Source organism: Rattus norvegicus, chromosome 16 (genome assembly GCF_021556685.1).
Source record: "Rattus norvegicus strain SHRSP/BbbUtx chromosome 16, alternate assembly SHRSP_T2T, whole genome shotgun sequence".
Lineage (NCBI taxonomy): Eukaryota > Metazoa > Chordata > Mammalia > Rodentia > Muridae > Rattus > Rattus norvegicus.
This window is the reverse complement of record NC_141549.1, coordinates 73,295,352-73,310,603: the sequence shown is the minus strand read 5'-3', so window position 1 is coordinate 73,310,603 and position 15,252 is coordinate 73,295,352. Positions and strand designations below refer to the sequence as shown.

At 46.1% G+C, this 15,252-nt stretch overlaps 1 protein-coding gene and 1 long non-coding RNA gene across 2 annotated transcripts in view; both read right to left on the bottom strand.

The window, feature by feature from the left end:
• Erich1 (glutamate-rich 1) overlaps positions 1-15,252 on the bottom strand; it is a gene marked incomplete at its 5' end in the record, with an annotated part of 52,793,804 nt that overhangs the window by 10,353,760 nt on the left and 42,424,792 nt on the right.
• The window catches only part of LOC120097505 (uncharacterized), a 97,413-nt gene that overhangs the window by 81,923 nt on the left and 238 nt on the right, over positions 1-15,252 (bottom strand). The window lies entirely within an intron of this gene.

Here is a 15,252-nt window from a genome sequence, read left to right as displayed (position 1 = left end):
TCCTTCTGGGACTCCCTCTGTCCTAGATGACAGTTTAAAAGGGATTTATCACGAAGGTTGTCTCATTAAATCCTCCGGAGTCCTGGGAGAGACTGGCTTGGAGAAAGAGACGCAGTGGATGTTCATGGAGTTGAGCATCTGGTTCTGAGTTCAGCACCTTACTTAAGCCCAGTACAAAGAGAGCCTGGGGGGTGGAGGGGGGTTGGAGAGGTAACTCAGTGGTTAAGAGAACTATCTGCTCTTCCAGAGGTCCCCAGTTCAATTCCCAGCAACCACACAGTGGTTCACAACCATCTATACTGGGATCTGATGCCCTCTTCTGGCATGGAGGTGTACTCATACATAAATAAATAAATCTTTTTTAAAAAAAAAATTAAGAGAGAGAGTGTCCTGGCTGTTTTACTTCTCTGTGTGCCTATGTAATACAGGGATTGGGGCACCACTCCCAGGATTAGGTGGCTTAATAAACACAGTGCCCGTCACATGGTGTTTTTAAAACATGCTCTGGTTCCATCTTTCTGTTGCTACCATTGTTTGTGCGAGACATCGTCTGTATGGCCTAAACTGGCCTTAAACCTACCAATTCCCCCACCTCTGTCTCCTCCATGCTGAGATGACAGGTCGGTACCACCACCTCAGCATCCAGTGGGATTTCTTTAAAAAAAAAAAAAAAGATCTCAAGATCAGAAGGTAGAAATGCCAATGGCGTGAAGGATGCTGACCATGGCACTGGGCGTGGCCAAGCTTCACGCTTTTTCCTTTTAAACTTCCTCTCTCATTTGCCAAGGCTGCCCCAAGTCGGTTTCCCATACACAATCATTTGACCTACAAAAGAAGAAGAAGGAGGAGGAGGAGGAGGAGGAGGAGGAGGAGGAGGAGGAGGAGGAAGAGGAAGAGGGGGAGGAGGAGGAGGAAGAAAGAAAGAAAGAAAGAAAGAAAGAAAGAAAGAAAGAAAGAAAGAAAGAAGGAAAGAAAGAAAGAAAGAAAAGACAAGAAAAGAAATTATGCCATTTGTGGGAGCACAATTGAAATGAGGATCATCGGGATCATCATGTTAAACAGCATAAGCTAGACTCAGAAAAATGAATATTGTATGTGTTCTCTCATATTTGAAACCTAGATTCTTTTGAAAGACATGAATGTAGCTGCCCTGTTTAGAGTAGGGAAGCAGGAGATGATTATGATCACAGTACATTGAATACATGTGTGAAAATGTCATGATGAAATCCACTATTTCTACAAATAATATATCCTAATGGTTTTCAAGGAAGAAAAATAAGATTAATAAATGTAAACATATAGGGACATAGAATCTGGGTAATTCTCACTGACCAGATGACAAGTGGGGGTTGGGGGGCACTGCAAGGAGACAGGGAGGTTAGAAAGCCTCTCTGTGAAGAGATTCCTCCGAGGAGCAACAGGGTCCCCTGTCCTCCTGCAGATGAGAAATCCACTTTCCCTAAGCCCAGATGTTCTTGAAAATGTGGACCAGTGCTAATTGTAGAAAGGCAAGTGCTGTAGACAGGCAGTAACTAAGGAGACCCTGGTGCATGGTGTACTCTCTCTCTGTCTCTGTCTCTCTGGTTCTGCCTTTCTCCTTTTCTATTTCCCTTAGGTATCTATCTCTTTCCTTGCCTCACCATGCTCTCTTTTAGTCCTTTACCTCCCCTGCCTCTTCTATATAGCTCTCCCTTATTCCCTGTTTTCCCATCTTTCTGTCTCACTCATTACCTTTCTTTGTCTCTGTATCCATCTCTTTGTTTCTATCTCTCTGTTTCTATCTCTTCTCTCTCTCTCTCTCTCTCTCTCTCTTTCTCTCTCTTTCACACACACACACACACACACACACACACGCAAATACTTTATAGTGTTTCACACACACACATACACACTTAAACATTCTATAGTCTTTCCCTTTGAAAGCCCAGCCGCCTCCCACAGCACAGCCCACAGGCTTTTGTGCCCACAACAACTGTACCCCTCAGTCTTATTACTTCAGCAACACTGAGCTATTTGCAGTTCCCCAAACCCACCACTGTGACAAACGTCTTTGTGGTTTTGTCCCTGCTACCCCACCACCACTACCACCACCATCATCATCACCACCACCACCACCACCATCACCACCACCACCACCACCATCACCACCACCACCACCACCACATTACTGCCAATAACATAAGGACCTCCATGATCTTCTCAGACATTTGTTCTGCTGCCTTCCCTCTCTCTTCACATCCCTAGAATACTCCACCACCTCTGAGGATTCTGCTCAAAATGCCCTCCTCTGGGTGGACCTTGCTCATCTTGCTCAGGTGTCTATGTCTCCCTCCATAACAGCCTCTAGGGCCAAGTTTTCCAAAGCCTGGTTCAGACACAGTACTTTGTGGGCCTAAGTATACTTAGAGAAAGACGATGAGATAACGTGTTCACAAATGGAACTAGCCTTAGAAAATCCGAGACCTAGGGTCATTACTATTAGAACATTGACAATAGTCTATCCCAGCATTCATTATGGCTCTCCTCTGTCTATGACCTTGGTCTTTCTATGCTCAGTATCTAATCACAGGATCCAGCATATTTGACCCACAGAATTGACTGGTTAGTTAAATGGTTGCTTTATGTCTTGTCTCTGTTTGATCATTATTTCTACTAGGTGCAGGTAGTGCTGATCACGCCGGATTGTGTTTAGGAAGTAGCTGGAGAAATACAGAGGGTAGAAGGAAGAAGGGAGGGGAGGAAGGAGGTGGGGAATACGTTCAATTCTCATTCTCTGCTCCACATACGACAGCAGTTCCATAAAATCACACGTCCTAGTCACTTCAGTCAGCTTGACCTGTGTAGGTACATTCTAGAATGTTTGCACAAAAACAATGAAATTGCCTAATGGAGCCATTTCTCAGGAAGCACTCCCATCGTTAAGCAACGTATGACTGTATTCTAAGAAGGCCATAATACCTTCCCTGTATGTACATGCGTCACAGGCTTGGGCTAAGATAGACCATTGTGGTATTGTACTGCATGCAAATGAGACACTGTAGACAATGCCAAGAGTCTGACGTGCAGTGGCTGCCATTCCTTGATCAGGGTACAGTGTCTCAGTAACCAGAAAGGAGGCGAAAAGGAATGTGACAAGGCAGACACACCCAGAGACAGCTGGACCACTTCTGACCTAAATGCCAGAAAAACCAAAGGCCTCTCTGACACCCCACTTGTGTTATCCCGGGGCCCATTAAAGGTTTGAAAAGAAGGTTCTGGAAGAACCCCTGCTCGTGTTCCTTTTAATTAAGCACATATAGAAAAGGAGCAGCCCTGGGTTTTGTCTGTCGTACTTTTGTTCCTGGGTCTGTTTGTACTTACTCAGAAATTATATAATTAAAAAAAATATTAAGTAAACGTGCACATCAGCCTGTCAAATTGCCTGGGAAGCCTCCGCTTGGGAAGCACAGCGACAGCCCCTTTATTTCTCTTACTTGTTTTTAAGCACAAAATATGTCACACCTGGAAGTAATTAGCATAATTTTACTAATTTATAGCTAATTACACAATTACTTTCCTATGAAAGGTTCTGGAAAGACACTTGAAGTAAGTTTCACCAAATCTAGTGGCACAAAATTGCTTGAAAACATTCTGCTGGCTTCAAACATTTCGCAGGGGTGTGTGTGTGTGTGTGTGTGTGTGTGTGTGTGTGTGTGTGTGTGTGTGTGTGTGTGTGTGGTGGGGGGGAAGCCCAATAAAGTAATTCCTTCCCATTTCAGAGTGTTCAAATATGACAGGGATATAATTTCTCTGGGAACTTATGAAGAAGAATGCCTGAATGTCCTGCTATCCCAGCCTAATTAAAGACCACACCGGGGAAGAGCTCCAGAGGAAAGTGGTATCGAGGTAGTCTCAGGACAGTCCCCAACAGCCACTGCTTTTCCACTGTACAGCCTCGGAGATTCTAACATGGCGAACGTGTCTAGTTCTGCTATGGAGAAAGACGTGTGATGGTGACAGCAGAGCCAATGGGGCCAAATAGCCCTCCAAGAGCTCAACATCCTATGAACTATTTACTTATTTAAATGTGTGTGTGTGTGTGTGTGTGTGTGTGTGTGCCTGATCATATGAAAGTGCATCATGTGTGTGCAGGAGCCCACAGGAGTTAGGCATAGAGTCTCCTGGAATCAGAGTTTCAGACAGCTATGAATGTGGGTACTGGAAAATCGAACCCAGGTCTTCTACAAGGCAAGTATGTGCTCTTTTTTTTTTTTCGGAGCTGGGGACCGAACCCAGGGCCTTGCGCTTCCTAGGTAAAGGCTCTACCACTGAGCTAAATCCCCAGCCCCAAGTATGTGCTCTTAACTGCTGGGCTATCTCTTCGGCCATGAGAATTGCATTATTTTGAAGTTAATATAATTACATTTCTCCCTCTCCTCTCTCCATATATGCCATATGATCCCTCCCATATATCCCTCCCTACTCTCTTTCAAATCCACAGTCTCCTTTTTCACAAATTATTGCATATGTATGTATGTATGAATGAATTTATGTATGTATGTATGTATGTATGTATGTATGTATGTATGTATGTGTGTATGGATGGATGTGTGTATGTATGTGTGTATGTATGGATGGATGAATGTGTGTATGTATGTAGGTATGTATGTATAAATGAATGAATTTCTGTATATATGGATGTATGTATGGATGAATGTATGTGTGTATGTATGTATGTGTGTATATATGTATGTATGTATGTATGTGTGTGTATGAATGTGTATATGCATATTCATATATTCCCAAATAGAATCTGGTGAACTTCTTTACTAACAGACACAAAAGCCACTGCCACTGGATATATTCAGCTAACTTTTTAACTGTTATTTAATAGTGGGAGGTCAGCAAACAACTTCATGAGTCAGCTCTCTCCTTCCACCTTTATGTGAAACTCAAGCTTTCATCACCGAGAACCAAATGCCTTAGCCCACTGAGCCATCTCCCCATCCATGAACTAACATCCTAAAGGCTTCTCTCGGTACCTTGTCCTCAATGGGAAATTTTACTAAAGGAATAGTTCACAGGGTCCCTAGTCATAGCCCAAGCACAGGAGGGGAAATGTCAACCAACCTGCTATTACTCATTGAACACTCGCTTAGGCGAATAAGAGATGAAAACAATCCCTGTAGTCAGGAAACTGATGGAAGCCACACACAGGAAGCAGGCAGCTTTGGGTGGCATCAGTCCAGAGGCAAGTGACATCCAGCTACATAGCACGGGCTCCAGGAACTGCTGAGATAGGAAGAGGGAGGCCAGAGTCAAGGGAACATGATGGAGTCAGTCCTGCCCCTATATGACATGTGGAGGAGGGGGGCTGTCTGGTTTACTTTTCTATTGCTGTGAAGAGACTCCATGATAAAGACACGTTATAAAAGAATGCATTTAAGTGGGGTGGGGGTGGGGGTGGGGGCTTGCTTCCAGTTTCAGAGAGTGAATCTACTAACCATCACGGCAGGGAGCAGAGTGGCAGGCCGCTAGGTGTGGTACTGGAGCTGAGGCTGAGAGTTTTACATAATAATCACAAAGGTAGAAGGTGGACGGTGGGAGATTTGGAAATCTCAAAGCCTACCCCCAGTGACGCACCTTCTCCAACAAGGTCATACTTCCTAATCCTTCCCAAGTAGGTCCTTCCACCAACTAGGGACCAAGCATTCACAGATTTGAGCCTACAGCAGTCATTCCTATTAAAGCCACCACAGAAGCCACACAGTTTTATGAAAATAGGAATGTTTGGTCAGTAACATGGATCATGTGGGAGAATAAAGGATGATGAAGAAGAAGAAGGAGAAAAAGGAGGAGGAGGGGGAGGAGGAGGAGGGGGAGGAGGAGGAGGGGGAGGGGGAGGAGGAGGAGGGGGAGGAGGAGGTAGAGGAGGGGGAGGAGGAGGAAGGGGAGGAGGAGAAGGAGAGGGAGGAAGCAAGATCTCCTAACCATCATCTGAACCCTGGAGAGCCCTCCTAGAACCCTGAATTCTGGCCTGTGTCTGCCTGGCTAATGTTTGCCAATCTCCATTAGAAGGGAAGGAAACGGGTTGGGGATTTAGCTCAGTGGTAGAGCGCTTGCCTAGTAAGCGCAAGGCCCTGGGTTCGGTGGTCCCCAGCTCCGAAAAAAAAGAAAAGGAAAAAAAAAAAAAAAGAAGGGAAGGAAACAAGGCCAGTAGAATTGGTTGGGACAGCAGAAAAGCATGAAGTTTCAGTATGTATTCACACAGAGGTAACAGGACCCCAGCAAGGAACCCCAGTTGACTCTAAGGGGTTAAAATTACGTGTTTCTATGACTTGTAGCCTTATCTGAAGTCATAAAGACAATATCATGAGTAGCTTCACTATCTACTTGTGGTATTAATATTTCAGTGTAAGCAAAAACTTTCCGAACAGAACTCCAACAGCATGGGGGCCGGCCCCAAGAATCGATGGATGAAATGACATAAAATTAAAAGTCAGTTGCACAGCAAAAGAAGCTATCATCGGGGCACACAGACAGCGTACAGAACGGGAGAAAACCCTTACCAGCTACAGACTGGGAGGTTGTATCCTGAATTCACAAGGAACCGTGAAAATTAAATGCCGAGGAGGTAAAAGTGCCAGTCAACAAGTGGGCTGATGAGATGAACAGGCCGCTTTCAGAAGAAGAAGCACAAACGGCCAGTAACTAATCACCTCCCAGCTGAGAGGAACATGCAAATTAAAGCTACTTTGAGATAACCCCTCACCCCAGTCAGAAGAGCGGACAGCAAGAATGATAATAGCAAAATTGGGGAGGATGTGGAGGAAAAGGAGCCCCCATTCACTGCCAGTGGGGGTGCAAATAAATAAAGCTATTATGGAAATCAATACAGAGGTCCCTCAAAACCACACAAGTAAGACTACCATGGGACCCACCATCCATCTCAGGACGCACACACTGAGGGCCCCATGCCCTAGAGTAGTGATTCATGTACATCCATGTTTATAGTGGCTCTATTTGCTATCAGTGAATAGTTAAATAAATATTCCATAAGTCAGGCACGATGGCACACGCCTTTAATCCCAGCACTCAGGAGGCAGAGGCAGGTGAGTCTCTGAGTTCGAGACCAGCCTGGTCTATAGAACAAGTCTCAGGATAGCTAGGGTTATACAGAGAAACCCCATCTCCAAGAAAAATACACACACACACACACACACACACACACACACACACACACAAACACACACACACGCACACATACAATGGAACATTACTCAGCTATAAAAAAAATGAAATCATGAAATTTGCAAGAAAATGGATGAACCTGAAAAATACAATATTAAGCAAGGTGACTACATATTCTCACATATACCCTAGTCTATAAAATGTATAACATGTATGTATATATATGTATATATATATAACATGATAATAGATGTATATATATGTATGTATATAGGTAGGTACGTAGGTATGAATATATATGTATATAGGTGTTATATATGTATGCATGCATGTGTGTATGTATGCATGTATGTAGATATATATGTATGCATGTATGTATATATGTATGCATGTAGGTATGCATATATGTATGTAGGTGTTATATATGTATGCATGTATATAGGTGTGTATGTATGCATGTATGTAGTAATGTATATATGTATGGATGTATGTATATGACATATACATGTGTAAGGTAGGTGTATCTAACATTCAGGGAGGAAACCAAGAAAGAGCAATGTTGACAAGGAAGGATAGGATTCAGGCAAAAGGGCACGTGAGCCACTAAACACGAAATAAAGCTTTTGTTCTGTCATAGATTTTTTTTTCTCTATTTCATTATAGATATGTGGATCCAACTTTTTGAGTATTGATGCAGAAAGAACTATTTTCACTTCCTTGTAAGAACCCAACACCCTTTCTTCCTTTGATGGTGCTGGTCAAAGCTGGCTTCTTTGTCATCCATTGGCCATCAGTGCATAGAACTTAGAAGAAATCAGTGCACATCTGTGTGTCACACTGACCCACTTAGGAAAAGCAGGTTTTGTTTTGTGTGTTTCGGGAGGCCGGTTTTACAACTTGAAATGTCCCCTTGTTTATGTCTACATTAAATCGTTCTATTATATGCTATTTTAGTGCTATTGTGTATATGAAATAAAGTATGGTTCTTCAAGTTTTAAACATTTTTTTTAATTTTTTGTTTTAGAGGTGATCAAGAAAAACTGCCTAAAACATTGCCTGTGGGAAATGATGCGTGTGCTGATGTACAATAAAGCAGAGAAGATCGCTGCTCTAGGAAGCCTCACTCCATTCCTAGAAGGGTAAACCTACTCTTCCAAATAGTTCTGTCAGCCTCCGCTTTTCAGGGCAAATCACTCCTTCCCACTAACCTCCTCAGCACCTGAACTCACCAGGCCGTCTGTCCGAGGAGTGCCTAAATTAAAATACACTCCTTTGAAAACCAGTCTTGCCTCTGCCTGCCCCTCAAGTGTGACTTGTCCAGGAACAGTGAGACCCAGGAATACCTTTCTGCCCCATGTCTCCCAGCCCAGCATGTAGCAACAACAGACACAAAAGAACTCTCTAAAAGAGAACCTGAGAGGCTCCTTCAGAGCCCTACTGATACAGATGAGGATGCTTGCAGCTAACCATTGGACTGAGCATGGGGACCCCCAGTGGAGGACTTAGAGGAAAGACTGAAGGAGCTGAAGGGATTTGCAACCGCATAGGAAGAAAATCAACCAACCAAACCCCACCAGAGTTCCCAGGGACTAAATCACCAACCAAAGAGTACATATCATGAGACCCATGGCTCCAGCTGCATGTAGCAGAGGACAGCATTGCCTGGCATCAGTAGAAGGAGAAGCTCTTGGTCCTGTGAAGGCTCCATTTCCCCAATGTAGGGGAATGCCAGGGCGTTGAGGTGGGAGTGGGTGGGTTTACCCTGAGATGCCAGGGTCCCTATGTAGGTGGGAGGGAGACACCCCAGTTTCTGTCAGGCTCCACCTCAAGGCTACTGAGAGGGAAAAAAATAATATCTTCTGCCTCCCCTGGGGGAGGAATGTTAATAGCTTACACTTGGCATATTTCTTTGCACATTTTCAAATTACTTCCACAGCTACCATTAGTGACCTTTACAGAAACCCAGAGAGGCAGGTAGAGGAAGTCATCAATGGCCGTTCCACACAGACTTTCACATTCAGCCAACAGGTGGGTACAGCACACATGCTGTGCATGACATAAGGGCCCAAGGAAGGAAGGGCCGTGCCCTCACCTTCCTCAATCTCCAGAAGGAGAAATAAACAGCAAGGCAGTTAGCTCCCTAATGAGGGCTAACAGTTTGAAAAAGAGGTAGTTTCTCTCATGAGAGGGAAACGCCTTAGTCTTTGTGCTCCGGCCACTCCTGTTCAGGGGTACCAGGTGCAGGTTGAGCATGAGCTGGTCACAGGAAGGACAGCGGATGGAAAGTGAAGCCCACAGAGGCTCAATGACCTGGCATCAAACCTCACTCAACCCTCCAATTTACAAGGCAGAGATTGGAGCATGGAAGGATATGGTAGGGTTACATACACACAATGCACATGTGACTACACACACGTATGTACACACACACACACACACACACACACACACACACACACACACCACAGTCTGGAAACTCAGAGGCAAGCAGGCAGGCAGGCAGAACTAGAGTACCTTCAGGACAAAGAAGAGAGCTGCACCGGCTCAGTACTCACACCCCAGCAGTCATGATGGATTTGGAAGGAGGCGGGGTGGAGAAGCAGCCCTGACGACGCACCCAGCCCCTCCCAGGATTGTGTTCCAGGCTCGCCCACCTCTGTGAACCATGCTTGTTATCTTGTGAGATGTGATGAGACTAGTCTAATATTTCAGAGACAGCAGGTAGCTTCAGCAGAAGCAATCAAGGAGGCTTCGATTGCTTGCACAGGACAGTTTGGACACAAGGACCATGCACCGTCCTGGGATAGCCTTCAAACCACCATGTCCACTTTCTTCTTCCTGCTGCAGAAATCTGAATCCAACTCATGCTCCAAATATCTCTGACCTAGAAACCGCTCTTGACCCTCGGCGAAAACAAACCCCTGTGATCCCTCCGTGACTTTATGACTGCACAGACATCTTTTCCTCCTGCACTGTTCTGACGACAGTTGTAGAATGGATTTGTGTTAACTACACGGCATGGGTAAGAAGCTGTGCTTTTGGTTCATGGCACACTTACTTCCTCGGTGCATTTGGGCATTCAGCATATTGTACATGCATTTGTCTCCTCCCTACTCAAAGTCCATGAGCAGACTATTTAAAAAGAAAAATCCCCATTTCAGAGTTAGGGAAACCGAGGCCAAAGGCTCCCTTCGAGGAAAGTCCTGAAACCATTCAAACCTCTCACTCAGAATGAGTATTCTTAGTGTGACTGGGTAGTCTCCTGGCTTCTGCATCCATGCACTAAGATTCCAGCTATGGGGGAGGAGTGCTTCCAGCAAGAAGGCATCTTCGCCACCCCAGCAATGAACGTGGTAGAACGCTCCTGGGGGTGCAGAGGGGTGCAGGACCTACAAGCAAGTAGGACCACAGTAGTGATGTCTGACCAGCACTGTCGTGTAGGACAACAGGTGGTCATGGTTGACGCCAAGCAGGAGTCACTCAAGATTCCAGAGCCAGGCCTCTAAAACTGTGGTATCTCTCCAGAAAACCATTTGGCTAAAAGGTCCTCCCTGGGAAAGCTTGGTAAAAGAGACTTTTGGTGACATTAACTTCACCAGGATATGGTCCCCAGTGGGAAACATTAGTTTCTGACCCCACCTGCCTTATTTTCATACAAGTGCACGTAGATGAATATGAAATCACAAAGCTTGACCTTGTACCTAAACTTTGACACCTAGGGAAAGATCCTGTTCCTTCCTTCAGACCTCTGTCCTCCCTCTGACAGACGGTGGTAATGACAGCTGGGGCTTCCAGCTCCGGAATTCCATGACTGCGGGTCACCAAAGATGGTGTTTCCCTCCGATGCAAGCTTAGTAGTGGTTGTCAGGGAGGCGAGAGGGAAAGACACGGGCAGACATGGAAGTCTGCAGAACCAGATGGACAGAGACAGCTTGAAATAGGGGAAGCTACCTAGCCAGAGACAGAAAGAACAGTCTGGCAGTGTGCAGAAAAAAAGGAAAAAAAAAATGAAAGCCCCTGTTGTATGCAGGCTTGTGCCAGTATTGCTTGAAACAAATAGTGACAGATTGCTAACATGTTACAGTGAAAATTACCAACAAGATGAGGCTTTTGCACCATACCCAGCACCTCTTGTTATCCCATTAACAAAACTGAAGAGACCAAATTGCTAATAGGAGAAAACGTTCGTGTTGTATTCTATCACACCTCTCCTGCCCGGAGAACACAATCTGAGGAGAAGCCAGAAGGCACCTAGGAATGTTCCCCAAGGACCAGTTTCCCTCGGAATCAGGGAAAACCCTAGCCTGCCCCACCCTCTTCTGCGACATCAAGAACACCTGCACGTACCACCAGCACCGGCACGTCAACCACCCAGGGATCTGCGCACACTCACTACTCAGCTGACAGGGGAGAACTGTCAGTCACACCACAGGACCCGAGCCAGCAGCCTTCGCAAAGAACACGAGGTGCGTTGACATGGCCCCATGCAGGGAGGGAATGTGCGAGCACGTCGATTGGACCGTGGTGTGTTTCTGAACATATAGAGTGGTTTCCCCATCTGTTCCCAGAACAAGCAACGCAGGAGAGCCCACGGTGCCTTACATTTTTACCACCCCATCTGGCTGCTGCCCACTATAGTTTGGCCATAGAACGCCTCCATCCTAATTCAATCAACCCGAGAACCCAAGCTGTCATAGGTGTCCAGGGAGGAGGTGTCAGAAACAGGACACATCTGGTCCAGGCATTTCAGGAAGATCTTTCTTCCTTGGGTTGTGGATGGATTTCCTGCTCAATCAGCCAAGGCCCAGAAAGCAACATTAGGAGCTTGTTCCCCTCACTCAGGAGAAGCCTCTGGTTGCCCAAAACTCTTAATGTTTGTTCCAAGTTTTCCCCCTGGGGTAATCACTGCCTACCCCAAACCTGCTGCTACCAGCCCAGAGAGTGGGACCAGCTGTGGGCTGTGTGCCCTGCTAGTCACTCAGAAAAGCAATTGGCCAAAGAATGTACTGAGTAATTGAATGGTAAGGGCTTTTGTAGACCAAGAAGCAGGGACCTGTCTTTGTTTAAAAAAAAAAAAAAGAAAGAAAGAAAGAAAGAAGGAAAGAAAAAGAAAAAAAATTCTTTACAAAGTACCCAAGTGCTGGGTGTCAGACAGGACAAGTTTTTTAATCATGTTAAAATGATTTATTTAAACGTCAAGCCGTGTCACCTCACTTCCTTTCATTTTTCAAACTGTTTGTGTTTTTTCTGGATGATAAATTTATCTTCAGACAGCCTCAATATGACTAATTAACTTTGAAATATAAGAACCAGATGTGTGAGTTGGAGAGCTTTCTGAACTAATGCCAGACGGGCGGGTGGGTTTTTTTTCCTCCTTCTTAGTCTTCTTCTTCCCCGCCTTCCTCCTCCCCCTCCCCCCACTCTTCCCCTGGCCAGCCGACATGACTAAGCAGAGATACACAGCAGAGATGGAGCTCAAGGCTCCAGCTAACACAGTACCCTCTCTTTTCCTGTCTCCTGTTTGGCCTCCTAAAACCAGTTGCCTGTAGTGAAAGTGGTCTGACCTGCCAGGCAGACTGCCTTTGAGGAGAGCTTTAGAAAATTCCCCTACTGTAACCATTGACCCAGTGTAGATCAGGACAGAATGCGTCCACCACACCAAAGCTACTGGCCCTGTGCTGTGGCACACACCAATGTCTTTCAAAGAAAGTCATCCCAGAGTTCCTGGGATGATTGCTCCTGCGGACTTCCTGTGGCTGATGAAAAATTGGTGCCATCATGAGAGAGGGGAGAGTGGATTCGGGAGGGGACATGCGGGTGAGCATTTCGGGACTGCATGCTGGAGCAAAGGCTGCTGGGACTTGGAACCCACAGAGGGGTGTGTGTGTGTGTATGTATGTATGTATGTGTGTGTATCTGTGTCTGTGTGTGTCTTTCTGTGTATGAGTGTGTCTGTGTGTGTCTATGTGTGTGTTTGTGTGTGTGTATATGTGTGTCTGTGTGTGTATGTGTATGTGTATGTCTGTGTGTGTGTCTGTGTGTGTGTCTGTGTATGTGTGTGTCTGTGTGTGTATGTGTATGTGTATGTCTGTGTGTGTGTCTGTGTGTGTATGTGTGTCTGTGTATGTCTGTGTGTGTCTGTGTCTGTGTGTGTCTGTGTGTGTGTTTGTGTGTGTGTCTGTGTGTGTCTATGTGTGTGTTTGTGTGTGTGTGTGTGTGTGGTGTGTGTCTGTGTCTGTGTGTGTGTCTATGTGTCTGTGTGTGTGTGTGTGTGTGTGTGTGTGTGTGTTTATGTCACTAACCCACACTGGGACATTAGCCCAAAAGAAAAATCACTTTTCCAGGACTCAAGGATCTTAGTGACAGAGGCCGGAGTGAACAGTATAAGGTCTATGCCTTGGTTCCCCCTACATAACTACTCCACAGGACCCATTAGATCTCTCCATCTACAGAAGTAGGTTGAGGTTATGTGAGCTCATCGGCATGAAAGCACTTGAAGCCTCTGAGAGGCTGACACACACCTAAGGGATTATTAGGGTGATTCCCACAATTACTCCATCATCATGACCCATAATCATTAGTAGGCTGTCTCTTGATGTCTGAGAGTTCTCACCTGAGATAATCTCACACAGTTGCCAGGTCAGTAGCATTGCTCACACACAGCCACACCCATAGAACCCGAAACAGTGGACTTGAGCCTTCTGCTCCGGGAGGATACAATGGAGCTGCCTCTTGGTTGCAGGGAGAGGAAATTCCCCGCCCCACACCTAAGATTCTGCTGCTACCAGTGCACCTGAGTCCTGTGCTATTGAAGTGGGTGGGAGATGGGCTCTGTGTGGAGGCTCCATTCTTCTCCTGAGGGAGCAAGGCCCTTGGAAGTCTAGAGATGATCCTTCCTCTCCTGTCCTCCTGCCTCTAAAAATAAGCTGGTCCCTGGGTTCTAGAGATGGGGTGGGGATGCGCCCTGAAGAAATGGCTCTCAGAAATATAATTCGAGCTTCCCAGAAGCCTCCAAACTCCCTAGCCTTGATCTTGGCCTCTGCTCCATTTCCCCAGAATATTTTTATGCACCCAGTGCCACCTAATCCCCAGTTAAAGGAGTGTCCCCCTTCAAGGAGGTATTTGTGTTGTAGCAAGAGTTTCTGGAAACTTGTGATGAAGAGAGGATTCAACAACTCAACACCCAAAGCAATGAAAAGCAGGAGGAAAAGGAAGGGGGGGGGGATGGAGAGAGCAAGCCTTCTCAAGTCTGAATGTGCCTCAGAGACCACAGAGGAGGATCCCAACACGTCCCCCGACGGCCACAGTCCACAACCCCTTCCTGAGGCAAGGAGACACAGTGCCTACATTGACAACAGTCTCCTGTCTTCCTTTGTCCTCATTCTCCATCCAGGCAAGCCTCATTAAGTCTCAGACTTCACAGGAGAAGGGGGAGAAGCTGTGTGAGAACCACGTGAACACACAAGTAGATATGGGCTGTGCAGGTTCACAATGAGCTTCCAGGCCATCTCCTTCCCTCCAGTTTCAAGTCCTGGCCTGCCCTCGAATGCCTTCTCAGAGACTCTGTCTGATGAACTGACACCCATACCCACCAAGACCCATGTAGTCTGTCACAGACTGAAAGCCATGTGCAGCATCAGGACTTGGCTCTTTCCTCCTCCCTCTTCTGCCCCACACCAGACAAGACACGCACTTAGCTTTCTGACTATTAATAACATTTCCTGCCATGTCAAACTAAGATAATTCTGGAGCTTGCAGAATCACAGGATCTTTGACTAACAGAAGGCTGGAGAATGGGAAAGTCCTGGAGGTTTGGGAAGCACAGGTTGGGAAAGAGAACCTTGGATCATCTGAGACTGAGTGGGACTTGATCTCTTGTCACTGTGGGAGAGCAGTCCTTTGCTCTATACCTGAGACCCGACACCCCACCCTTGGAGCCCTTACATGCCTGAAGCTAAACGCCGCCTCTAGCGGAAGGATCCTACTATGAGCACCTACACAGTCCCCAGAGCTACCCAGCATCTGATGAAAACCCTAAGACCTGGGTTTGCTCTGCTCCCCTACACAACCACAGGACAACGC